This window comes from Furipterus horrens, unplaced genomic scaffold, assembly GCF_987537825.1.
Source record: "Furipterus horrens unplaced genomic scaffold, mFurHor1.1.pri manual_scaffold_8, whole genome shotgun sequence".
Classification (NCBI taxonomy): Eukaryota; Metazoa; Chordata; class Mammalia; order Chiroptera; family Furipteridae; genus Furipterus; species Furipterus horrens.
In genome coordinates, this window is record NW_028327178.1 from 24,900,303 (window position 1) to 24,926,845 (window position 26,543).

Genomic DNA, 26,543 nt, shown 5'->3' on the forward strand with positions numbered 1-26,543 from the left:
TAAATAAAACTAAATACAACACATATGCATGCAATGCACACACCTACAACACACAAAATACAACACACATAAAGACACACAACACACATGTGCTCTTACATACATACATACATGTGCATGCTTCCGCATAATCATACAATCATGACACCCACATGCACACAGTGACATGACATATTTGCATGTGAATTTTAAAGGCATTTCCCTAAGACCTTATTCCACACATCAAGGTGTGACATCTCCTGGGAGATCTGAGCTGGAATCATTCCTGAAACAGACTTTCTCACCGTTGACAGTAACCTGGCCTTTCATTCCAGCTGCCCACAGGGACCAGGGGTAAACAAGATGCATAAAATGGGAAAACACAAACAATCCTATGACCATGTAGCTTTCTTTTAAAAAGGTCTAAGTCAGTTTTAAATATATTCTATCTGACTTCTACCTCATAATGAAATAATGAAGTTCTGTTATTAGAAATAAAAATATTATAAGAACTTCTCCTTCTTTTGCGGGTGATGATCAAAACTGGAGTATAGAAAATATAGCATATTATTCAAATTAATGTAGATTAAATTATTTAATACATTTTATTATAGCAAGAAATGTATAGAATCTTAGCAATTCATTAAGCCCATCCTTCTAGTATTTCACACACACATACACACACAGACACACACACACAATAAATAAGCCTTTCAAAAGCTAGTGCTTATTTTTCTTTTCCCTTCTGACTCACCAAGCATAAATAGCATGTGGTAATAATTTTGGTGAATAAATGAGTACATCTTTAAGGATAAGAAGTCACATTGAATTAAAGCACTAAATTATATGTATGATGTGTGATTTATTTAGCAACTATTGAGAACCTACTGTGTGCCAGGCACTGTGCAAGCCCTTATAGGGAGTAAATACAAGAAACTCCCTGCCTGCCAGTAGCCTCTAGACTTGTGAATGAGACGCGCGTTACACTAATGTGAGGACAGTGCTATGAAGAGAGAAAGCATGGGGTCCTACTAGAACAGAGAAGGAAATCTAACCAAACTCTGAGGGCCAGGGTTGTCTTCCACCATCTCAGGCCCATCTTCAATGCATGAACAGAAGTTTATTTCCAGAAACAGGTACTTGAAGGTCTATAAGTGGAAGCAAAGACAGTCACAACTAATGGCAAGGAATCAGAACTACCCACTGTGATGTCACAATGCCCACAGAGGCTAAAACCATCTGTCATTAACTCACACTTTGTGGTAAATTTCCACAGAAAAGGCAAACTGCTTAAGAAGCAGTTTCATGTCCCAGTTTGGATAGTATCATAATCATTCATTCAGCTGAATTATGTGAAGCCTACTTGACTATGTTGGGATAATGATGTTCTGTTTCTGTTTCCTATTTGGGTCCCTACCTTAGACCTCTAGCTCTCATAAGAGCTCCAGATGCGGAGAGGCTTTTGCATGAATATGTGGATATGTGTCTGCATGTGCTTCTTCATATGCAAGTTATGTTCATATGTATGTGCTCATGAGTACATGTATATATATATATATATATATATATATATATATATATATATATATATATATACACTCATGACCAACCGGCTCCATCATGTGCCCTGAGTGTCTGAGCAAGGCTCATTCCAGAAGTCACTGGTGCAGACACTGGCACTTCCAAAGCTCAAATAAAGTAGCTGGTGCGAAGCCATCTCTGTGAAAAGGATGATCTCAAGACATAGCAGAAGCAGGAAATGTCTTTATGATGTGGAGTGTGCCAGCATCCAGATAGTCCAAGGCCATGCATTCCAGTTCTAAGGAGGAGACTGGTCTCCATTCTTGGAAAAAAATAACTCTTAGTAGTTGATCAATTTTATCTGCTCTGGTGCCATTCCTCCACTTTTCAGTCTTTAATATGACCTCTCAGTCCATAGACTCCCTAACCATGTAGATGAGGGTAGTTTTGTCAAGTACTCTACTAATGAGGTGGGAACCATGGTTTTGATTACATCACTTGCTCCTAATGACAGCTCCTTGCTCAACTACTGAAGAAATATTGTCAGAGAATGTAGGCATATGTTTCATTATAATGGTGACAAGGAGATAGCCTCAGCAGCTGGTCCACCCAGGCTATTTATGATAGCAACTTCTTGAAAGTGGCATCAGTTTAGCCACTTGACATATTTAGTTCTGACGTTCATCCTGGAGGATGTTTTTTTTTCTTTCTCACAATTTAAGTAAGAGGCAAAAGACCAAGGGGAATGCACAGAAATTAGTCTTCCCCCTATATCTTGTGTGTGGTCTTTGAGAATAAAGATGTCAATGGACCCTTATCAAATCTGATCATTTACTATCTGTAAGCTCTCAGAAAGGTCTGATAATCCATGATTTTAAAATGATTTTACTAAAAGAACTATTGGTAGGCAAAGTACGGGAGAAATGTAACACACAATGTTAAGGACTCAGGGAAAACAGGGGAGGGGAGTCAGATGTACATATTAGAAATTCTCTGGATTCTGTCTCTTAAAGAAAAAGAAAAAGGAAACTTATCTCTAATCATTTGTAAAAGGAAAGAATTAAAAAGAAACAAGGTCCTTGGCCCAATAGCCTCCTATCTCCGCCATCCACAGGACTCTATTAGAAGCCTGTGACAGTCCCTGTGTAGAGAAGATAACGTCACTATCCAGAAAAGACTAGCAGTGGGCTGATTTTTCACACATGCTTCAGACTCCTGTAACCAGACAATGGCTTAGCAGTCTGTGCAGAAGAAAGATTGGCAAATCATGAAAGCAGAGACTGATTTTCTCTTTTATTGCCTAAAAGCAGGTGAAATTATCCTTACATAACAAGCAGCTAGGAATTCTGTACCAGTAGCCAGAGCCCCAGTCAGTCTTTTCTTATGGTCATAGTGCCTTTTAGTCTGATTTCAAATTTAAATCTCTTTTGGTCACTGAGCAAAGCCAAGTAACATCTCTGAACCTTGACCTATTGCAAATGAAGGAAGATGTCCTCACTAAAAGATTCTTTCCCATCCTATCAGCAGTGTCTAAACTACCTCATATTTTTACATTTTAACAGTTGCTGCAGAATGTGTGTCAATTTCTAGGTTAGTTTGTGCAAAATTCATCCCCCTCAAAGTCTTTAAATATAAATTCCAGTGACCATTCAGCTTACCAATTGTTAATTTAAAAGTTATGGAAGCTGAGACATTTAAAACCATATCCCAGAGGAAACAGATTCCCCAAACAAATTCATTCTTGGCATAAAATATCTATCTTTGTATTCTGTTTGAAGATAAAAGGGAAAAATGATTCTTAATCACATCTCTCCAAGAACTTAGTGCAAGTAGAAGGAACAGAAAGACTAAAAAATACACAATTTCATTTTGCAAGGGTACAGTTCTTTGTTGATTTAGGTAATCCTGCCATTGTCCTTTCCACTCTATCAGCAGATCTGTCTCCTTCTCTTTATCTCCACTGATGCACACAACCACCTTCACCGCTTAGCTGGACAACGTCTAGACCCTTCAACTGGTTTCCCTCCTTCTACTCTTGCCAACATATTATCTTTTCTCCATAGCAGCAGTTACTTAGAATAGTGCCGCCTTCATGTCTACACCTCATCAATGACTTTCTATTTTCCTTAGAATGAAATCCAGCTCCTTATTCCATGTGCTGGTGGCCTGCCAGGCCCCATGGTGAGCCACTCCCTGCCTTTCCTAGTATATTCTTCTTCCCCTGGCCTTGTTTACATTTTTTTTCAACAGAGCACTTCAGTTTTATTTTTAGGTCTTATACTTTCTATTTCCTCTCCCTGAGCTTAAACGTTCTGGCTCCTCAGTACCACAGAAGTTTTAGTTCAAATGCTCTGTCTGTCTTCAGGATGGCTTTCTATGATCACCCATTTAAATGTCACTACCTTTGACATAATCCTTTGTACTGTCTTTGTAATACCCAATGCTATTTGGAATTGTTAGCACACAAACAATAATTTCTACCCAATGAGATTATCTCTGTAGATATGTATTTAACGAAATTTGATCTAAATTTTTATCATTGGATTATACTTTTATTATTTCAACTATTAATCTTTGACATGCTGTCTACATCTGAGGTTGTTCCAATCACATAACCTCATGGTTGAACATTGAGTTATTTGGAAATGTTTTAAGATATAATGTTTTCTAATAAAAAATTCTAGTATACTGTCAAAGCAGATGACCTGCACTAGACAAAGAATAACATCTCTGTGAGCATAGAGTGGAGTAGGTTCCCAGCAATATACCATAAAAACTTGCCACTACACTGATATGTGACCTTTATAGCTTGTAGTTTTTAAAATCATATTCTTACTCAGTGCTGCATGTCATTCTCATTAAAATCACAATTAGCCCTATGCACTGCTGAGTGGTGCTAGTATCTTTTACAAAAAAAAGCACATGATTTTATTTTATAGAAGATGAATATAAAAGGCCATGCAAATAACTCAACTACTTCCTTTTATAAGTTACCATATAAGCTGGAAGAAAACCAGCACAACTTAATTCACAGAAGTATAAACCAAAACCTTCATCAGGAAGGTAAAGTGGAGGAAAATTTCACCTGTAGCATGGCATGCAGATTTAAGTACCAGAAGCCATGTATGATAAATGAATGAAAACCCCAATCTGTGTCTGAGTAAAATTCAAACATCCCAGACTAAGCTGAATAGGTTTATTCTGCAGATTTATTAAGCTCAGACATACAGCCTTGAGTCATTTGCATTTACATTAATGACTTTATATTAATGCAATAGCTTCATTATTGCATATAGCCATTATTTGATCATCCAATTCACAGATAGGTGTTTCTGTTTTTAATAATGATAATAAAACCATTTGAATTTTAAGATGTTAGAGTTAAGCTAACAAGTCCAACAACAATTAAGAAGACTTATGAATAGGATAACAGATAATATTTTAGTTATAAGTAGCTGACATAGAACTAAATTGTGCAATCTCATTTTCATTAAATTCAAAGAGAGAGAAGTAGTTGTATTTTTCATACTTCTGCCGCCTTCAAAAACAAATACCAGACATGATTAAAAACTTAACTCGGTGTTGTATTGGGTTCAAATTCAGAAATTGTCTTCTGAGTGGAGAAAACACGGGAAATGTCTTTCACTACAAATGGAAGATTTCTAATGGACAGATCCGGAATATTCCTGTTGCAAGTGTCTGTTGTGAAAACCAGCCACACAATTTTGCACTAGATTAAAATTGTGCATAGGAGTATCATTTGTCAGCAAAGAAAGTTTGATGAATGGAATTAAAATATTAATAAAGTATTATTGTTGAAACGACCTTGGGTTCTAAGAGTGCAATTTCCTAGTTAATAAGAAGTCCTTGTTTGGTACAGATAAATATGGTCATTTAGTTCAGCTATAATATTTCCAGTGATAGTGTCATCATCATCTCTCACTTTGTGTAACTATAAGTAATAGAAGTTTTTCTGTATTAAGAACAGAAGTACAAGAGATTCCTGCAGTGCACCACTTGCAACCTCTTTGCCAGTACTCATTGTATATACACCCTTTCCATGTACAACCTCAACATATTTTGAAACAACCGTTTTCTAGTGAGCACCTCAACCATTCCTCATAGAACAGACTCTCTAGTAGCTAAATTATCAAAACTAGTTGTGGACTTCCGGTCAAGATGGAGGCCTAGACAGACATGCTATATCTCCATCCACAACTGAGAAGGAATACAACGACCTCAAAACTAGAGATAACCAGAAGTTCCAGAAAATCGAGCTGCATGGAAGTCCAAGAAAACAAAGATATAAAGAAGAAATACTCATCCACACAGGTAGGAGGCGTAGAGATGGGGCAGAGAGGAGGTGGTGTGGTGGCGGTAGCAACAGGCCAGTGGAAAGCATGGTCACGTGTTTTATATACATATATTTTTAATTAATTAATTAATTTGTTTGTTTATTTATTTATTTATTTATTTATTTATTTTAGAGAGAGGGGAAAGGAGAAAGAGAGGGAGGGAAACATCACTGTGTGGTTGCCTCTCACTCGCGCCCCCAACTGGGGACCTGACGTGCAACCTAGTCATGTGCCCTGCCTGGAAATCGAACCCGTGACACTTGCCTCAAAGGCCAATGCTCAACCCACTGAGCCACAGCAGCCAGGGTGGTCACGTGTTTTAAAAAGTAGGGAGGGGCACCTGGGGAACGTTCCCAGCTCCTGATCAGACCACACAGCTCACGGTCCCAGTGCCAGGGAAAATCAAGCCTCATTGCTTCTGACTGTGCAAACCAGTGGGGGTTGGGGAAGAGGCAGAAACTGACGGTCTCTCAGCAGAGTCTGCTTGTTTAAAGAGCCCCCAAGGTCCTAAAATGTCCACAGACCCACCCACTCTGGGAACAACAGCAAGGACAACAGCTAGAGAGGCACCAGTCCCATACGAAAGTGGGAGAAGTACCTGATAAAGGGACAAGTGTTGAGCAAGTGGCATTATTCCCTCTCACACCTCTCCCCCACATACAGCAGCACAATGTGGTGAAGTGGGTCACCCTGTACTGAGGAATACCTAAGGCTCTGACCCTTACAACATAACAGATGCAACAGCTCTACCTAAGACACAGAGGCAAACAAACACAGGGACCTGTTGATATTAGGAGACAGAGAAGTATGGCCCAAAAGAGGGAACAGATCAAGGTTCCAATGGGAGAACTAAGTGATGAGGAGATAGCCAACCTAACAGATGCAGAATTTAAGACACTGGTGATAAAGATGCTCACAGACTTGACAGATATGCTTAAGTATGGCAAATGCATAAGGGCAGAAGTGAAGGCTATGCTAAATAAAACAAAGGAAAATCCACACAAAACCAATGGTGAAGAGAAGGAAACCAGGGCTCATATCAATGATTTGGAATATAAGGAAGAAAAAAACTGTCAACCAATACAAAATGAGGAAACAAAAATTGAAAAAAATGAGGAGAGGCTTAGAAGCCTCTGGGACAACTTTAAACGTGTCAAGATTTAAATCATATGGGTGCCAGAGGAGAAGAATAAGAGCAAGAAATTGAAAGCTTATGTGAAAAAATAATGAAGAAAAACTTACCAATTTGGCAAAGGAAATAGACATACAAGCCTAGGATGCACAGGGAGTTCCAAAGAAGCTAGACCCAAAGAGGACCACACCAAGACACATCATAATTAAAATGCCAAAGCTTAAAGATAAAGAGAGAATCTTAAAAGCAGCAAGAGAAAAGCAGAAAGTTACCTACAAAGGGGTGCTTATAAGACTATCAGCTGGTTTCTTAAAAGACACTTTGCAAGCAAGAAGGGACTGGCAAGAAATATTCAATGTGATGAAAAGCAGGGACCTGCAACCGAGACTACTCTATCCAGCAAAGCTATCATTTAGAATGTAAGGGCAGATGAAGTTCTTCCCAGACAAGGTACAGCTAAAGGAGGTCATCATTACCAAGCCATCATTATATGAAATGTTAAAGGGACTTATTTAAGAGAAAGAAGACCAACACTATGAACATTAAAATGGCAACAAACTCACAAATACCAACAACTGAATCTAAAAAATAAAAACAAAAACAAACTAATCAAACAATCAGAACAGTAACAGAGTCATAGGTGTGGGGATCATTTACAGGGTTATCAGCTGGGAGGGGCGAGGGAGAGAAATGGTGCAATGGTGCAGGGACTAAGAAGCATAATTGGTTGGTATAAAATAGGGGGAAGTTAAGAATAATATAGGAAAGGGTGAAGCCAAAGAACTTACATACACAACCCATGGACATGAACTAATGGGGGGTTGGATTGTTGGAGGGCAGTGGGGTACTTGGAAGAGGGGAACAAAGGGAAAAGAAATTGTGACTACTGTAACAACATAATTAATAAAATATACAAAGAAAAAAAAAATACCTAGTTGCTAGTTTAATGTCTTGCCTGAATTTGTATTTGACAGATTTGTTCATAACTGAAGTGTGATACCTGAAATTAAGTGCAGTTCTTAACCATCATCTGTATTACTCTTTAGCTTTCAAGGTACCATAATTCTATTAATGTAACTCAAATTTTGTTAGTCTCTATAAATAGCCACATACCTCATTATTGATTCCTATTATCTTGCATTCAAACTATCATCTTTGATTGTGTCTATGTGATTTCCTTTGTTTATATACCCAAATTGTTTCCTCCAGAGTCTATCTCTTCTAAACTTACATGACTTTTAATGCTCATATCATGCGTTTCCATCATATTATGTTTCCTGATCAGGCTAGCCCATAGCATTCTCCCTCTGTTCTCTGAATTTTCAGTCAGAATAGTCAATTCATTTTAAGATTAATTGTACATAGTTCTGTATTATAAGGGAGCTTTCCCCAAATACATATTTTGGCAGCCCAACAAGAACATAAAGTGTTTGAGGAAAGGGTTCTTACTCTAAATTTTCCTAAACATGCTTTAATGAAGAATTAAGCTTTTTCCCAGGCGGCCGCGAAGATGGTGGACATTCAGACGGAGCGGGCCTACCAAAAGCAGCCCACCATCTTTCAAAACAAGAAGAGGGTTCTGCTGGGAGAAACTGGTAAAGAGAAGCTGCCCCGAAACTACAAGAACATCGGTCTGGGTTTCAAGATGCCCAAGGAGGCTATTGAGGGCACCTACATTGACAAGAATTGCCCCTTTACTGGTAATGTCTCCATCCGAGGGCGCATCTTGTCTGGTGTGGTGACCAAGATGAAGATGCAGAGGACCATCGTTATCCGCCGAGACTACCTCCACTGTATCCGAAAGTACAACCGCTTCGAGAAGCGCCATAAGAACATGTCAGTGCACCTGTCCCCCTGCTTCAGAGATGTCCAGATTGGCGACATTGTCACCGTGGGTGAGTGCCGGCCCCTGAGCAAGACCGTGCGCTTCAATGTACTCAAGGTCACCAAGGCTGCTGGCACCAAGAAGCAGTTCCAGAAGTTCTGAGACTGGATACCTGTTCACTCCCCCAAAAGGAAATAAAGTTATTTTCTCAGTCAAAAAAAAAAAAAAAAAAAAAAAAAAGAATTAAGCAAGCAAACAAACAAAAACATTCAATTAAATTTTGATAAATGGTAAACATGAAAAAGATTTCTCTATCACGGTGACTAGGAGGAACCTAGACTTGAGTCTTCGCCTTGAAGTGACCTTGTCATAGATTTCTGAGGCCTTTATTCCACTCAGGATAATTTGATCTTTGCCATAAATATTTCTGGATTATCTATTCTGCTCTTAAAAGATAGTATTGCTTTTGGGGCATTGTTGACATTTTGTCCATTGGTATACATGATAAGGTCTTTCTGGAAGGTATTCAGCAATGTAATGTGCAAGATAGAGAAAGTTACTGAAGAAGATACAACATACAAAAAACATTGTACATAAAGACAATGATGCTTCAGTCCCCTTTAAAGTAGGCACCTTGGGGCCTCACACAATTCTCCCAATTACCATCAGCTGCCCCTTTCCATTTTTCTGAATCTCATTTATGGTTTCAAATCCCTTTCAAAGATGATTCAAGTTTTGGGAAAAGCCCCCCCAGAAGTCACAGGATGACAAATCTGGACTGTAGGGGGCTGAGTCCCCTGGGTGATTTGATACTTCACCAAAAAAATCTGCACAAAACATGATGCATGAGTGAGCATGTTGTTGTGATGAAGCTTCCAATCACCAATTGCCCATAGCTGCAGCCTTCTGAATCATCCAAATAGTTTCCACAGAGAAATGTTAAGGCTTAATGCAAAATTGGGTGCAGATTCATTGCTACTTGCTCAGTCATTTTTAATGCCACAGCCACACAGTACACATGCTCACTCAACAGCATCTACCACTCTTGCTGACTAGTACAGTGAAGTCGTCATTCTTCACGCATGTGCATTCTAGTCCATTCTCCTTGGCTGCCAAATTTTATCCATATCATAAAACCTATTCTCATTTTATTAACAATGGCTGGACTTTTTCTGAATGGACCTTGTATATGCCATTTAATACACTTTGATGTAGGAATACATTTTGCATAATGCATTTCTGGCTGGGATCTAGGTATAGTTCTTTCAGGAAGATTTCAAATCTTCACATAATGTGGTAAGATGTGCTCTATGAAGCACAAGGATATATGTAAAACTGAATCTCTGTGTGTCCCCATAAATAACATTTACTGAGAGCCTACTGTGTGCCACTCAACAAAATAATTACTGGGGTTTCCTCCATTGTTTTAGATTAAGAAAGTGAATCTTAGAGAACTTACGTAAATTCCCCCAAGGTCACATCAATTTTATAGCACGAAGCTGATCTCCACATCCTCACTGTGGTACTTCAATTCTAGCTACTCTACTTCATTGTTGGAAGAGAGTGGAGATACAGAGATAAAGGGAGAAAGAGTTAGAAAATTAATTTATTAATAGAATAACTAAGCCATAGTGTGTGTTTTGTAGACACAGATTTTAATTTCTAAGAACTCTGAAAGAATCAAATGTGATATCAACAAAGTGTCCCATGCCTTCTATGCACTTACTAAATATCAGCTAAGTAGACCAGTCCCGACAGTTCTAAGTACGGTTTACAATGACTTCCTGGGGTTCATGGCTACTTAATACAATTCTTTCTGACATTGCCAGTGATGACATTGGTAACCCTCAGATACATTTAGATAGATTCAGAAATTGTAACAATTAGACTCACGTGACTAATTCCAATTAGGAGGGTGGCAGTGCTATTCTGGGCACACATTTCTAGTACCTTTTCTCAATACCAGCTCATAATCCTTTCTTCCAAAGCAGAAAAGGGCCTGTATTAAAATAAGCTACACTTCAAAAAAATCCTAAGAAACAGCCACATAATGGTTCTGAATTGACTGTGACTTGACTTACTACACTTGCTGAGTGGAGGAAAGAGTAGAAAATATTCTCTAGTCTCTTTTATTTATGTATTAATTTGGGGTGATAATGTTTTATTTTGATTTATTTTAAGTTTCAGCATTTCAACTAATTTAGGCAAAAATAGTTAAAATTGTTTTGTTTTTTTGTTGTGGGGTTTGTTTTTGTTTTTTTTTTTTTTTTTGCTTTTCATTTGAGGACAGTTTCTTAAAAACCTGGCTTAGATCCAAGGCTGGTTTCTCTCCGTAGGGGTGGGGCTTTAACACCACAGTTTTCTACTGCAGCTCGGAAGTGAACCAATACATCTCAGCAAGTTCACAAGGTTTTACACTCTATTAGAAAAAGAGAACAAAGAAACAACAGAATTAGAGACAAATGATGTGACCGAATGCCACAAGGAAGGTTCATTAGAAACTAAAGACAAATCTATGAAACATTCACCTGAAAAATGTCTGCATTTTCATAGGGAGGTCTGTTCTGGATTCCGTGACAGATTTGTTTGGGGTCACAATGACATTAGTGAAATGACATCCTTTGTTCATTGAAGCTGCCAGTGAAACAACCTGAATTTTAAATATCTCTCCTTTTGAAAGACATTTTTCTTTTCTCTATCTCTGAACAGTCATTGAGAAGCTTAATTAATGAATTAGTACTTGCGGAAATCTTTGATATTCTAAGATGAAAGGTTTGGCATAAGGGTAAGGCATTGGCATCAGCAGGAAAATGTCCTCTTGATGACAGAATGCATGAAGTGTTAAGCTGGAATACATGTGACAACTGCAATTAAAGAGGTTTGATCCTGTTCGCCTGCTCCGTTTTTATCATAGAGGATATGGGCTAATAGGAAAGGTAAATTCTCATTGGCCAGAAATTGTTGATATATATACACACATACACATTCCCCAGTGGTTAAGGCAGGTGGAAAGTTTATGGGCAGCCTCTTTCTGGGGCAATAAAAGCTTCTTTTATTTCAAATTCTCTTTTTACACCAGTTGCTATTACTCTGAAAAGCTCCTGACATTTGGAAAGCAATAAGCAAGGCATAAAATCCATTCTTTCCTGAACAGGTCCCATTCCTGGGACTGCTTTTAAACTGACTAGTTTACAGCAAAGAAACAGACAGCTGGGTCCTGCCAAGACTCTCAGGAAAAGCAGGGGACTGGAGACCTGCTAACTACCTGAGTGCAGTACATGGGTAATAGATAAGTTAGCAACTAGATCTGTAACTATTTCTTTACATGACAAATTCTTTGGATCTGAAATATGATGAGGTTGACAGACTTGATGTCGGTTGTGGCTAGAGGAAATGACTTTTATGTTCCCATTTTCTACAGAATACCTCCTTCTTGATTTAGGCTTACTGAAAGACTTTCTTTTGAGAAATTCCCAGTACCAGCTCCCTCTCAAGTTGGGGTATAGATGGAAGTGAAGATAGAACTTGAGTTAGTATTTAGTGCCTTTCCAGGTCAATAATCCAGTCCTCTACCTGATAAAACAAGGGTCTACATGACATCCACGTAGTATAAAAAATCAAGCCAAAGCATACTTCATTGTATGTCCAAAGTGTCTATGTCGAGCACTACTGCGTGACCACCCGGCAGCCTGCCTCTACCTTCTCCCTTGCTTTGAGAGAATGGTCACCCTCACTTCTAAGGGAGGCTCGACCAGTCAACTAACTTTACTGGTTTGAGTCTGACATGGATGAAGTTCCGGCCCAGGAGATAATGTATCAAACTCAACTTCTGGGGTTCTGGAGAAGATTTAGTGGATGTCGATTATAAGTCTATAATGTCCAGGTTTTTCAGTAGCAAGGCCAGTTTCAGAACCACAGTGAAAAATATCTAAGAATAAAAGGAACTCCCTAGGTCAGAAATAACACTGAAACTGGGTATGAATTGGACTGATTATCTAGTTGTGCCTTAAGTTGGATCTTGCTCATGCTCTTTGAATGATAATGGTACAAAACTACGAATTGAACACAGAGGCAGAAGTATACTCACCTGACAGCTAGAAGACTTAATGCTTCTCAAAATAGTAAATATTTTAGTAGAGAAAATTACAATAAACTTGTGAAGCAAGTTGCTCCAGAAGGCAGGATTTTATTGCTCATTTTCTTCTATAGGCATTTGTACAAGAATAATAAAATTTGCCATTGCTGGGTTTGCAAGTATGATCAGGCAACTTCCAACTCAGTTCTTCTAAGCAGAGGAACTAAGAAACATGTTCAATAGAGCCAGACGTGAACCTGCCAGAGAAGCTCAGGAGAGCGTATTGAGAGCAAGAAGTATTTGCATTTTCAAGAGGGGTTTAAGGTACTTTTAAAGAAGCATTAATGAAGACATTGTCAGGAGATAAAATTCATTGAGCCACACAGAGAGCAGGATACATGGCCAGGGACATGGCTGAGGTATCACAGATATGGGAAGAGAGAGGTTCCCTGTCCCCACTCTGGCGCTTGTAATTGCCCCAAAACCACGGCTTCTTGGTGCTATCTGCTGCCATCTGTAATCTGGAAATGTATAATGGGCTGACTTTCTTGTGTTAACTTGAATTGCTTCCTGCAGTTTTTACTTTTGATGATTGCAAGTGTGGCTAGGCTATAGATGATTTCTGTATAATCAGGTTGCCAGTTTACTTGCTCTAAAATATGTGTCCAATTTCACAAAAGCTTTTTGAAATCCACAAAACAAATGGGTATTTATGTGCAAAAGCATATATAGGCAATTTCATTATGAACATTGAATGAACAGTATATCTATGGCTGTGTGGCCCACAGCTTACATTAATTTTTGTGGTCCACAGAAAGTTTAATTTTGCACTGTAGATAAAGGTAATGAGTTATTTAGAGCCTTTGAAGTTAATCTTCTGTAGAGATTGGTAAGGGTCAGGTCCCCTTATTCAAAGTTCTGTTGATGAAATAGATCCCTGGACATTCTCTGAGTCCTACATCTTATAGAATGTCCACCTTTTGGGCTCCCACCTCCCCTCTTCACTAAAAATGCAACAGTCTGTATATGAAAGCTAAAGTTTGGTTTTTTGAAAATCCTTGGGTGCATGGTTGTTTCGAAGGGAGGGAGAAGGTGGTTTGGGAAATAGATTGTGTTCAGACGTGAATAAACCAAGGAATGTTTGCTACTTATAAGGTCAGATGTAGAGCAAAATGGTAGTTCTCCCAATTTATTATGTTTGGCAATTTGATAGATTTTGAAGTGTTTATTTATTTTTTTTTAATTTTTATCCTCATCTGAGGACGTGTTTATTGATTTTAGAGAGAAGGGAAGGGAGGGAGGGAGACAGAGGGAGAGAAACATCAATATGAGAGAGAAACAGTGATCATTTGCCTCTAACACACACCCTAGCTGGGGACTGAACCCACAACATAGGCATATGCACTGACCGGGAATTGAACCCATGACATTTTGGTTTACAGGACAATGTCCCAACAAACTGAGCCACACCAGCCACGGAGAAGGGTGTTTATGTATTTTAAAAAAGGCCTCTGGTCAAGAGCTTTATCCATATACTAGTTTATTAACACATCAAAATTCTGTAGTTAGCAAAGCTATTTTTCTGCTCCATTCACCAATACGTGTCCTTTCTCTTCCTTACTTCAGGTCACACTTACTTGTGTGACATTTTCTTCTCTCGACCCTACTCCCTTCTTTTTTCATTTTTTCTCTAGTTATTTAATTATACTCTCTTTTCTGTGCTGATAAAAGATCAAGCAGCACATCTGTCCTGGAGAGCTTACATTTTAAAGGAGGGGATATTGAGACTTAGAAAACACGAGAGTAATTTAGAAGGGATATTCTTAGTGCCCTTGATATCATATTCTAGAGTGGTTAATAACTTTGGTAGAAAACGTGCTTCTTCAGTTTATCTGCTTTTGGTTCATAACTTTTATCTCCTGTCTCATTATCAATACAATCTGGTAGTGCTCATCCAAGAAAGTAAATTTACCTCACAGTATGAAAATGCGGAAGTATGAGACTTCAAGATGGTGGTTGTATGAATTAGCAATCACCTGCCAATTAATTTCCTCAAGACCTAAACCAAGTGTTTTAGTTTTAAATTTTATGATGATCTACATATTTGGGGTCCAATCTATAAATAGATCCTATTGACTTTAACTCATTATAGTCTGTATTCACCATTAAGTTACCTACTTGTCTTTCTTAGATATGCACAATTAACAACCATCAACTTTTGCTTTCTCCAAGTACAATAATAATTAATGCACTGCTTCCTCTGCCCCTTGCCAAATTTCATATTCTTATTTCAGGTCTGCATAGTCTCATAACAAAATCTGTGATTCAAACTTCAGTAATTATCAAAGGTTTTAGTTACTAATATCTTCATAATAGTTAAATAAGTAAATAGTTGCAGGACCACAATGGGCTTTATGAAACTAATTTGTCATTGTAATTTTGCCATCTATAATGTCACATAGGGTGTCATATAGTTGGAAAACAGATTTACATTATTTCAATATCTCTCTCCTTTCTTTTTTCTCCTTCCCTCCCTCCTACATACAGCAGTTTTTACTAAAGTAATATACAAAACTTAAATAATTACCACAAACCTATTTTTTGGAAATACTTTTTCTTGAAAAGTTGGCTCTAAGTAGACACAGTAAAACTGAATAAAAAGGCTTCTGACAAAACCAGTCAAATAAAGTCAATTAGATTTAACTTCCTCAACAGACCTCAACTTTGGAATTTCTGGTTTTAACAGAATTGGTCTCCTTATAACTCTTTTAATAAAGTTATTTTTGACAAGTCTAAGGATAGGCCATCATTCAGAATGAAAGTTTGAATATATTGGCTGGAAGACATATCTCATTTTCAATAATCAGTGTGTATTTTGGGATAAGAGACATTTGTATATGTACTTATGTATCTTTTATCTTATTTCCATTTTACTTAGAATCTTATGGAAACTAGAAATAATGGTGATATTCATTACAATATTTACAATAATTATCATACCTATAGAATTAATCATCTTCAAAGCAGTCTATAATGAATATACCCCCACTGCATTGTGGAGGAATATCAACAGCACTAAAATTTTTATTTCATAATTGTTTAAACCTAGATATAGGGAAAGCTATTTACTCAAAGTAATTGCAAAATTTTAGAAACTTTACACACTGTCAGACTCAGAGTGTCCATGTTCAATTAGTATTTTGAAGGATATTTCTACTAAGTGGAGACACTGAAACAGAGACTGGAGAAACAAAAATATGAGTTTCAATTTTCAATATAGATTGTCACTACAAGCATACAAAAATAATCAAAAACAACCAAACCAACAAGTACAGAATGTGATCACAACCGTGAGAGAGGTGTGTACAAAGAAATCACTCCAATGTGGCTGTTCCCTGGAATGTCAGAGAATACTTCATTAAGAATGTGATTCTTGTTTTTAGTGCTTTAGAAAGTATGTGGTTGCTACTTGAGAAAGTGGGGAAAGTGAACCTAGGCAGAGAGTATAGCATGCCTGGACCACAGAGGAATAAAAAGAGGGTCCACTGGACAGTGGAAGGGCAGAAGAGCCAGAGAGGAGTCTGGAAATGAGCAGGCAACAAGTCATTAGAGGAACTGGCTTATGATGTTAAGTGGTTTAAGGTTTATTTTAATGGCAATGGTGACAATTTGACCACTTGCAAGGAGAAAATCTCATGGTAAGGTATTGGGAAATGACAAGGATGGATATAGGAAATAAAAGAGCCCTGGGTTAGAAGAGAGTTTGTGTGAATTGGGCAGAAAGAAATAGGTTCAAAGGATGAGTAAGAAGGACTTCGAAATTGAATGGAGAGTTTGGGTGACATATAATTTAATGTCTAAACCAAGACAGTTTTGAGAATGCAGGAGAGTATAATACTAATAATTACACCATAATGACAGGCATAAACCACGACCGTCCTAGGCCACCAATGATTCATTCTCTCCTTGAGGGAACACAGGCCACAGATATAGGTCTCTGCTGGCCACAGAACTAAGAGACTAGAAGAATGCAGCCTTGACAATGGTGTTTAGGAAGACAAGAAGTCTGACAACTTAATATATTAGTACTCACAGGAGCTTTTGCATTTTAAGATTCTATTTGAAGAACTGTAATGCATTCACTCCAAATAATCACTTTCTAATGTTTGCCTGATCCTTAACCCAGATTCATTAAATCAGAAGTCTTAGGGTTGAAGACTGTGTGTTAACATTTAAAAAAATATTCCCAAATGTTTCTGATATGGAGACAGTGTTAGAAACCACTCGATTAGAATATAACCTTCTCGGTAGAATTGTTTATTCCCTGTATTTATTTATATCTATCCAAGTTCTTAATATAACACTTTATACTAGTACACTCTCAGCACTTATTCAGTCATTTTTCTGGTAGTCTAGGAACTGAGGCTCTTCAAATGAATAAATAGGATTCATTTGTAATTGGCGTAACTGTACATGCAGATCATGGTGCTAGGATATTTGAAAGAAAATTCTTTTAAGTGGTTAAACAGACCTTTACATAATCTTGTTTACACACCTAATTTACTGGAAAAAAAAACCAAAACACTCTTTTCCTTAGATAGTACAAAGGCAATCAGAGAAGGAAAACTCTGACTCCAAAAAACCTCCGCTGCCTTGCGGCATACCTCTTCAGGGGAAAGGCTAAGGGAGTAAACCCCGACAGAAAATCCGGAGCCGGAGTCCCTAAGGCGGTTCGACGTTGTAGTCAACACCGGCAACTTCTGCGGCGCACCTGAAGCCAAGCTGTATTGACTCTGTCTTTCCCTTGGACCCTTCAGCTGCGAAGAGAGGGGGGGTCTGCTGCATGGGCAACAGCAGACCCTCCATATCACCCTGCCCAGGCTCTGTAGCTTCAGCTTCACTGGAGAGGACACTCCAGCGTCATCACAAGATGTCGATTCAACACGGGAGGAGACAGATACCGTGTCACTCCCGAGTTGGACTGCACAGCCATTCTCGGCGGTGCAGATAGACTCTTAAGAAGCTACACCATCGTCTCTCGAGATGGACGGCTGCCGACGATGACGACGACAAAGGCAATCTTCAGTACCACTACCTTCTGAATTATCACAGTGTCCATATTGGTAGGGGTCCAAATTAATGAGTTTTACACAAGAGATTGTTGAGCTGTCAAGATGGCAACAGTGACAGTGATAATGCAGGGGGTTTTAATCTCAAAGAATAAATGAAGTTTTCCTAGATGGTAGCTGATCTACAAGATATTTGTATTTCATATGCCTAATAAATGTTCATTAAAACATGTTTCATTATTAATTATACAGACTAGCTTTCAGAGATCCAGTAAATTGTATTCCTATTATAATAAATGTATTTAATTACAGAAATTTAGTAGCAAGGCTTATTTTTGTAAAGCAGTTTTATTAGGTGTGTCATATGCTTCAAAAACCACAGAAGCAGACCTCACAATGCACGAAGACTGTTTAAACATGCCGGAGTGGAGATTACTATATTATGTGATAACTGGTCTCATATTTACAATTACTACTTTTTATTTCACTCAAGCATTAGTCTTACGGCATGATGAACTGGCTACTGACTGGTATTGAATAAATGATAGGCATCATCCACTTTGTATCTCTTGTGCCAATATATATTATCTGTGGTATCTGTGGTTATAGTTTGGTCACACATTATTAAACCATGGTAAATCATCCCTACGCAGAAACACCTGGGTGCATCTACACGGTCAGAACTTCTAATGAGAAATAGATTCTTGAAGTGGTAACTACTGTACAGCTAATAAATTTGAGGTTTACTGTATACATGACAATTTTGTGCTGGGGGAATGTCACCAGCTTTGAGCTAAAGGAAGATAAGTAGTCCCATGAGGTTAAATGAATAGTCCCAAATTACACAGCAAAATCAGGCAAGCAGGTGGGGACACAGTGAGCAGAGAGGCAGCGTTGTGTACTGTGCTCAGGAGATTCAGAGAGCTAAGGAATCATACCTTGTCTCTGCTACCTGCAATCTTACAGCAATAGTCAAGCTATTCCACCTCTAGAACTCGGTTTTCTTACAAATGAAGTGGAGAAGTCCTATGTGCCTCACAGGCCTGTTGACAGTAAAAGACCTACTACAGTGTTTGGCATCCAGGAAACCTCAAAATGTATTAATTCCCTCTCTGTCCCCTAGAAGCTGCATTTTTCAGCTTGTGATCCTCTCTGCTTCCCGCTGGATCTCAGCTGCTTCTCCTCATTTTCACTGAGATTATGTTTTAAGTTTATTTGTTCCTGAATGGCATTCTTAAGAGCAAGTTCTATTGATGGTGTTTTGGGACACTGGAAAGAACTATCTAGTGACATAGAAAATTCTCTACCTCTGAGGGGGATCTCAGGATGACCTCAATCCACTTTGAAGAACTTGTGAATAAGTGAAAACTTTGAACTAAACGATTTCTAACTTCCCTTTATTCTATGTTTTTGTTGACACCTAGAGTAAGAGTGGGCATTTGATAAAATTTGATCTGACCCACTAACTTAAATCTCCTTGAGGACTGGAAGAATGTCTCATTCACCTTGTCGTTTCTGTGGCTATAATTGTGCCAGATACACAAACCCTGAAATTGAACCAAAAGGGGCCTCTGAGACCTGCAGAGGTGAAGTGACTCTCCTATGTTCCTGCAAACTTACTGGCAGAGCACAGAACCATCACTTCATGTTTATATATAAAGAGCTAGCACAGTGTTGGGTTACCTCTTGACAATACAGCCACATATTGAAGCTGAATATTTAAATTGCTATTTTTTTAGCCTGGTCTCGTCCATTCTCACTGTTGCATTCTTTGCATACTACATGGGAAGGTACATAGGGTATGTGTGTGTGAGTGAGCATTTAATCTGTTTGTTGACCTTCCTAGGAAGAGATATTTAGGGTTTTTTTTTTTTTTTTTAAGTTTGTTAAGAAATTAAATTCTGGCATGTCTCTCTCTTGAGATGATAAGCAAGGAGGCATAAAAATAACCAAGGAGAATGTGTTCTTTTAACAAAGCTACATTACCTTTACCAAAATGCCATCTTAAGTTTCCATACAATAAACTGAAGTATATTTTACCATAAAATTTGAGGTTTGTTTTTTGCTTTTTTCTGTTTATCTCCAGGAAGAAGGTACTCTTATTCTTAAACCTTGGCTGCAAGTGGCTGGTTTGCTTTAGTCACTGTAGAAATAATTAGCAGGGATAAGTATTTAACAAGAGGATTAGGTATTTATATAAATAAAAATAACATCTGCAATGGCATGATAAAAATGATAATAGACCATTAAATTGCATACATCAGGGCATAAACTGATCACTAGCTGAGGTCAGAAAGAAATCTCCCCTCATGGTTTAATATTGTACAATTAAGCAAATTTGAGGGTTTTAGAACATTCATTATCATCTAGTCTCAAAAATAAATGCTTGGTTCTTGACTGTATTTTTCTTAGAACTTCCAATGACCTTAAACACACAAGACTGACACTGAAATCCACATTGTCCTCTTTACTACCACAGAAATGCTCAACACACGCCCCCATGGGTCTCGTATTTCTGTCACTCACTGAAAAAGTGGTGTGGAACTTCCCACTCTCCTGTGTTTGTTCTCTCTGTGGTCAATAACATTCACTGAGGAGATGGATGGCCAAAGGTTGATAGATAAGTTTGTGGTAAAGGGTTGGTTTAAGTTTCAAAATTGAACTCAGATTTCCTTGTATTTCTTTCTTTATTCATCAGGTCTGCAATATAATTAATTATGTTAATATCTTAATTATTTAATGATAACCTACTATGTTACATATGTTGTTCTAGGTGCTAAGAATATAGAAGTAAATAAAACAAATAAAATATTTGCCTCATAGAGCAGACATACAATTAAAGGACAATTTAAATGCCTAAACTAACAAAAACTGACAAAAATGTAGAAACAGACAATTCAATATTGATGGCTTTCAATAATGGATCGAACAAGTAATTAGAAAACCAACAGAGATGTTGAAGACTTAAGCAACACCATAGCTAACTAGACCTACAGAATGCTTTTCCAAACAGTAGCAGAATATACTTTTCTCAAGTGCACATGGAACATCTGCCAAGATAGACCATATGCTAAGCAATGAAGCAAACCTCAATGTATTTGAAAGAATAGAAATAATACAGAGTATGTTCTCTGACCATAATGGAATAAAATTAGAAATCAATAACAATGAAATTTTGGAAACTCCTACCTATGTGGAAATTTAAAAACACATTTCTAAATAATTAATGGTCAAAGAAAATAATTGCCAAATACATTTTAAAATATCTTTCAATGAAAAAAATAAAATGAAGACAAAAGATTCCAAAATTTGTAGGATGCAGATAAAGCAATGCACATAAGAAAATGTATAGCTGTAAATGAATATATTTTTTAAAAAAGACCTCAAATAAACAACCTATCTTTCCAATTAAAGGCACTGAAAAAAGAAGGGCAAAATAAACATCCAGGAACCAGATGAAGCAAGTAGTAACAATTAAAGTGAGCATTAATAGAGTACAGAAGTTTTGAAACAGATAAATATCAATGAAACCAAAAGCTAGTTCTTTGAAAAGGTCAACAAAATTGACAAATGTTTAGCTAGACTGGTCAAAGAAAAAAGAAAGAAGACTACAATTACTAGAAATGGAATTGAAAAAGGACATGTTATTACTAACCTTACAGGAGTAAAAAGTACTATAAAGGGATACAAAGAATTGTATGCCAATAAACTATATGACATAGCTGAAATGAAGAAATTGCTAGAAAGACACAAACTACTGAAAAGACTCAAGAAGAAATAGACAATCTGAATAGAACAATAATAAATAAACATATGAATAAGATTAACTGCAAAAGATAACCCAGAGCCAGGTGACTTCACAAATTCTACCCAATATTTATGAAGAATTAATAACACTTCTTCAAGAACTCTTCCAAAAACATGTAATATGTGAAACACTTCCCAATTCATTCTATAAAGCTAGTTGAACTCATACAAAACCAGGCAAAGATATCACCAGAAGTAAAACTACAGCCCAATATTTTTTATAAACATGGATTCGAAAATCCTTAACAAAATGCTAGCAAACTGATACTAGTAATATATTAAAGGAATTACACACCATGTCCAAGAGGGACTTATCCAGGAATGCAAGGCTGTTTTAATAACAGCAAATCCATTAATGCAATACACCATACCAATAAATTTTTAAAAAATTAATTGTAATAGATGTGGAAAAAGCATTGATAAAATCTAACAACTTTTTATGGTGAAACATGTAGCAAACTAGAAATAGAAAATAACTTCCTCAAATTGTTAAAGGAGATCTAAAAATAAAATCCAGGTGACTTCATACTCAGTGATGGAAGACTTATATTATTAAATATTTAAAAAGTGTTAAAAGGATGTAAAGGACATCTAATAAATAGAAAAATTCCATCTTTATGGATCAGAAGATGTAATATTATTAAAGTAGCAGTACTTACTAAATTAATCTATAGAGTCAATGTAATTCTTATCAGAATTTCATTTGACTTTTAAATAGAATTTGAAAAATTCATGATTCAAAAATTTATATGGAATTACAAGGATACTAGAATGGCCAAACATTCTTGAAAAACAAATAGAATTGAAGGCCCACACATTCTTTATTTCAAAAATTACTACAAAACAATAGTAATCATGAGAGTCTGTAATTGGCATTATATATATATATATATATATATATATATATATATATATATATCAATGAAATATAATTGAATCCAGATATCAACTCACAGGTCTATAGTGAACTGATTTTCAACAGGCATGCCATGATCATTCAGTTGGGGAATAAATAGTCTTTTCAGTAAATGGTGGTTGGACAATAGATTATCCACATTTGGAAGAATGAAGTTGAACCCTTCCCTCATATCATATGCAAAAATCAACTCAAAATGGATTGAATACCTAAATGTAAATGCTAAACAATAAAACTCTTGAAGATAATACCTCTCCAAAATAGCAATTCTATCTAGACATAGTAGATCAGGTGTTGCTTAGGGCTGGATAGGGGAAAATTGGGGAAGACTGCACAGGGTTTCTTTTGGAGATGGTGAAAATGTTCTAAAATTGAGGCAACGATAGTAAGTATCTGTGAATATACTAAAACTATTGAATTGTACACTTTAAATGGATGGATTTTATGGCATGTCAATTATATTTCAATGAAGCTGTTCGTTTCTAAAGCCAACACATAAATAAAGAGCATGTCAAATGGGATTGAATTTTTCAAAAAAGAAGGTGAAGTTGATGGGTTGCCATTGTAGATGTGAGAAACAGAGATGACTTGTTCTAGAAGAATACCTTGAATGAGGCCCTATTTTTACTATACGTTAGCACTGTACACTCATAACAGCCAACATTAAGAGGTTTCATTCCTCTTGACAGGTATGGTAATTGGCTCCTTTGAGGGATCCACAGAATTGATAAAAAGGAGCATTCAAGTACTTTTCTAATAATTAAAGATTATAATACTCATTATAATAAAAGTTTAATTCTGATTTATACTGTCAGCCCACCTCCTCCAGTTCTTTTACTTTCTTCTCTCTTTTCGATCCCTTTTGCTTCTCTTGTTCTCCTTTGTATACCCCCCACTCTCCTTCTCTTTGTCCACTTCTCTCCTCTTTTATTTCACTTTAGTGTCTTCATTTTTACTATCAAAAGAAGTGAATGTCAAAATAGAACACACACCTGGTGCTATGAAGCTAAAAATCCTTTAGTTAACATATATGTATTTTTCCATTCAAAAAAAGTAATTTGGTGACTTGAATTATTCAGGTAGCTACTTGTCTGCTTCCTCACTATGTAAAATACATTTATAGTTATTGATATAACCCAGAATTTCTCAACCTCAGCACCATTGACATTTCATGCTGTATGATCATGTGTCGAAAGTAGCTATCCTTTGCACTGTATTATCTTAAAAAGCACTCATGACTTCTGTGCACTAGATTGAGTACCACACCTACCCCAGCCTTAACAATCAGATATGTCCTGATATAGCCAAATATCTCCTGGAGGCAATATCACCCTTTGTTGAGAATCATAGTAAATCAGACCTACAAGAAAAGCTCTTTTCTTGATTGGCTCATATTGCTTCTTTATTGTGCCATTTGACTTTCCTAAAAGAAGAGTATATTTTGAGAGGGATGTATTTAAAGTTAACAGAGGGGCAGGAAGGTGATTTTCCATTTTATCCTTATTACAGGGTACAGACCCAGTGACCTTCTTAAGAAGAGTGAAAATTCTTATTTCAACATTTTGACCATATTCCATATATGATAACTATCTCTATCATCTTTGGCTTCCTTCCTAAAAATTCAACAAGATACAATTGGTTTTCCCTTTGCTTCTCTGCTCCAAAACATATTTTCAACACATTAAGTAGCTTCCTGTTTTGTTATCAACATAGCTGGCATTCCACATTTGAAAGAACTGACACAGATCTAGCCACTGGCAATTTTCTTAGCTAGATCTACCATGAGAGCAGCAATGGCTGACCTAAAGATAAATTATGAAGCAGCTCAGAGCCTCTCCAGCACTTTAGTCTTTGGCTATCAGTGGCATCTGCTTTTTCACCCTTTCTATTCTGATCCTCAGGTAAATAAACACTCATTTGTACTTACTGTGGGCAAAGCACTATGATTAGGCACCAAAAAGGTCAATAAAAGATGGTAAGGTACATATTCAGAACAAACATAAGACAGTAAAAGAGTAGTAAGCACAAGTCCCCCCTACCTGAGTCTAAAGAGCGGGAGAGACCTCAAGTATCAGCTCTCCCCTCTGCTTCATCACGTTGTATTGGGATCAAGCCTTTAAAACAATCCCTGAGCATCTGGTTTATCAAAGAAAATGTTACCTTTGGAAGGTATCACTAAGGTATCCCCTTTTACCTTTTACATCACTTTACCTCCTAGCATGCGCTTCACAACTTTCACCCCCTTTTTATATTGAACCCTATAAAATAAGTCAAATCCTTAACATACACGATAACTTTAAACATTCTAGAACATAATTATTGTGGTATTCCTATCCTAAATATTTTAATAAGTTAAAATCTTGTCTGACCCCAACTGTTTATCAAATGACATGATTCAGTGCCCTACATATAGACTGTATTTCAAAGATCATGTTTAGTCTCCAAATGCAAAGTGTTCAAATTCAAACACAAGACCTCAGTTACTATCTGACATCAAATGACCCTGTATTCCTTTATACAAGAAGGTCCCCAAAAAACAGAATTATCTTCTGGATGGCAGGTCCCTTGTAGTAAGGCTTCCCATGCTAGGTGAGTGTTCTAGGAACTCATCTGTACCAGTGTACCAGCTGGCGCTGTTATTAGAGGCTACCTTCGGCTTCAGTGAACTTTTTCAACTTTTTCTGAAGGCTCTCTCAATGTGTTTGTCCATCTCATAATGGGTGATTTATGAGCACACCTGCCCACATCATACTAAGCGTTCAGCAGTTTTTAACCAAAAAAAAAGACATGACCTTCAGGCCCCAACCTCCCTACACCCAATCTCACCCTGAGTAACTTTGTTTTTGTTTCCCCAAATGAAAAGTGTCCTCAAAGAAAAACATTTTGCTGCTGTGCAAGAAGTGGAAAAAACAAAATGGCAGAAGCACTAAAAGGCATCAAAATTGATAAGTTCAAAAACTGTCTTGAGCAGTGGAAAAAACATCTTGATAGGTGTATTGTATCAAATGGAGAGTTCTTTGAAGGTGACTGAAGTTTAAATATGTAAGAATAAATACATTCTTTTTTATAAATAAATTCATTTTGGGGGGTCCCCCCTCCTACAGCAAGGCAACCAAAGCATATTTACAGAGCATGGGACCCACCTCCATGAGGTCAGTACAGCAACTCTCCCACCCACAAAGAAAATATAAACAGGAGTTTCCAGAGACTCAAACTAATAGTCATTCTACAATCCCCATAGCCTCTCGGCAAGGCCATTTCATCGCAGGATGGAGGTAAATTCCCACCACTGGCATTAGCAGGCATTTGTGTCAGGACTAGCTATTTCTCGGGGCAATTGTCAAGCCATGCAAGCAAGATATGCCCTTTGGGGTTGGACTAGGGAAGGATCAAATGAGTAACATTTCAACATATTTTCTTTTGAATTAAAATGCATGGTTTAAGCCATATTTCAATTATGAGCTTGACATTACTCTTTAAGCAATGACTCGAGTTAACAAGAGAGCTACTACATTTTGAATACATTGATTTTCTGCTTGGAGTAAACTCTAAATAGCCGATTAGAAAGCTGTGAATCAGACAGACTCAGTGTACCTAATACATCCTGCCATATATTACAAACTGGAAACATTCTTATCTTTGAAGGTGAAATGAATTAAAAGCACATGATTGTTACAACTTCAATATATAAATAGTAACGACATACTAGCTCTTATCTGCCAATTTAAAAAATAGTCCACATTTTGTTATGCATATCAACCTAATGCATAAAACTACTGAGCTTAAAGGTATAAAGAAACACAGATTTATTTTTCAAAAATGACTGTGAAATGAAATGAATACTTAATTGAACAGTTTCCAGTT

General features: G+C 37.1%; 1 pseudogene; it reads left to right on the forward strand.

Moving 5' to 3' along the window:
- Positions 1–8,480: 8,480 nt before the first annotated feature.
- On the forward strand, positions 8,481–9,000 carry LOC150002637 (small ribosomal subunit protein uS17 pseudogene; annotated as a pseudogene).
- Positions 9,001–26,543: the final 17,543 nt, after the last annotated feature.